Below are 2,156 nucleotides of genomic sequence, written 5' to 3'. Positions count from 1 at the left end.
ACAGCAACCGGCTGGCTAGTAGCGATTAGCATTTGTAATTAGGGGTTAATATCAGTAGCTATTATTGATATAAAGCATTCTCGATACTAGTCGCCAATAGCACATTAATCCATGATCACGTGGCATGGTAGCTGTTACTAGCTGATCCGTAACGCTGGAGTACTTGTACCAAACTTCTGGATTAACGTAATTGTAGCGACTATCTTCGAAATTAGTATGAACGTGTAGCTGGGTCACTACCGAGCTAGTCCTGTATTGTAACTAAACTTTAAGATTAGCTATCTCAATCCCGCGCCTCGAGTCAAGTGTAGAAATTGTCAGTCATAGATGTCAAGTTTCAAACCGTTTCATTCAACGAATTAACATATGGCGAAATGGCGCTAAAATAGTTGATAAACTTCGGTTCCGCATACAAAGAAAGGATAAGAAAGCAAGGTCTATAAAAGTATACTTACATAGACCTTGTAAGAGAGTAGGCAGGGTCGGGCTTACGTGAAAGCTAAATAAGCTGCATATTGGATCTTCGATTATCAATTAAGGGGCCTCTTTTTGTTACCTTTTAGAATTTATTGTGTGTTTTATTCGTAGGAGTTATTCGTATGATTTTGCTCTCATTTAAAACATAAATGTTTTCAAGTTTTGAAATACCTTTACCAAGGGGCTTCCTAGCTTCTCACAGTTTAGGACCTCGTCAGGCTTAAATCCGGGCCTGAAAATGAGTGACTTGATGGGAGAGATTAGGAGTGCCTAGCAGTCTGTCAAATAAAATGTTAAAAATGGTCAGAGAAATCTAACTGGACAATACAAAAATGTCTTCCCTATCAGTCTAGATACCTGGTTCTTAACTTTTTCTTTCTACTACCTCCTCTAGGACTTTGTCCTTCCTTCCACGCTCCTATTGTATCAATGAATAAAATTCCCTTCCACATTTTAAAGAAATTTGAAAATATATTCTTAGTCTTTTTATTGAGTATGAAGTAGTCACACTATCACTAAATTTCTCATTATTTGACCATGCTCCTGTTAAGAGAATAACACATATAATTAGAGAAATTCCTACTTTTTTCCAAGGTCTCGTGCACCCCTTGGAAATTACTGATTCCCTCCTATGGTTCCACCACCCCCAGGTTAAGAAACACTGGTCTAGTTTTAGTGTTGCCTGAAATCGTGAAGCCTGACTAGTTGATGCTAGTTGCATTCTACTGGGGAATAAAGTTAGATATATTAAATCTTCTTCGTAGGTACTACTATTTCCTGTCGCCAATAGCATATGCTAGTCACTAAGAACTGGTCACACTATAGACTTCTGTGTTGAGACCAGCCGCAGCTACTACTACTAGCAGTAAATAAAGTGGCCACCACAGGTGACTGTAGCTTTAATAATTGACAGGAAGTATCATATCTGCTATAATGAAAATTCTACAACAGCACAGCTGTAATCCCAAATAATGAAGATCTTGGGTATAAAATAAGATCAGAAGAGTTTAAAATTAGGGGGTAAGTTCAACTGTAAAACAATTAAGCAAATTTCTATTTTTTGTTTAAAACAACCATTTTTTTTTTTTTTTTTTAATAATGAAGCAAATTATTGTATCTCTAAAATTAGTTAACAGTTTGGTTAATGTTTGCATAATGATACATAATATACGGAAATACAGTATACATTCATTAACTGGAGTACTTTGTGTACCCCAGTTAAAGGAAGTAAAGATATAAAAAATGCAGTCTAATGAAAACACTTTATATGTAAATGCATGATTATCTGAAGTGACTATGATCTAAATACTTAGAAAATTACTTTCACTCAAAGATACAAGTTCATAAGACAGTAATAGCAATCACATTTTCAGTCTTTCTTACCATATTTATATATTGTAGCCAGTAGTCACTATTTCAAAGAATATAACAGATTTGTAAACAGACCCACAGTCTTCCAGAGCCTAACACGATATCAGAGAATTAATCATTATTAATCTTTTAAGATAAAGCTATTTTTTATCCATCTTTACATTCAAAATAAATTACATCCCTAACAAAAAAGACATTAAGGCCAAAGTAAACAAAACTATTTCTGAATCACAAGATTTATTTCCAATTTTTTTTACATGGCATCTTCAATTTATAAATTAGTGCTTTTCACAAAATATTAAGGCACA

Source organism: Penaeus monodon, chromosome 4, assembly GCF_015228065.2.
Source record: "Penaeus monodon isolate SGIC_2016 chromosome 4, NSTDA_Pmon_1, whole genome shotgun sequence".
Classification (NCBI taxonomy): Eukaryota; Metazoa; Arthropoda; class Malacostraca; order Decapoda; family Penaeidae; genus Penaeus; species Penaeus monodon.
Note: the sequence above shows the minus strand (reverse complement) of the source record.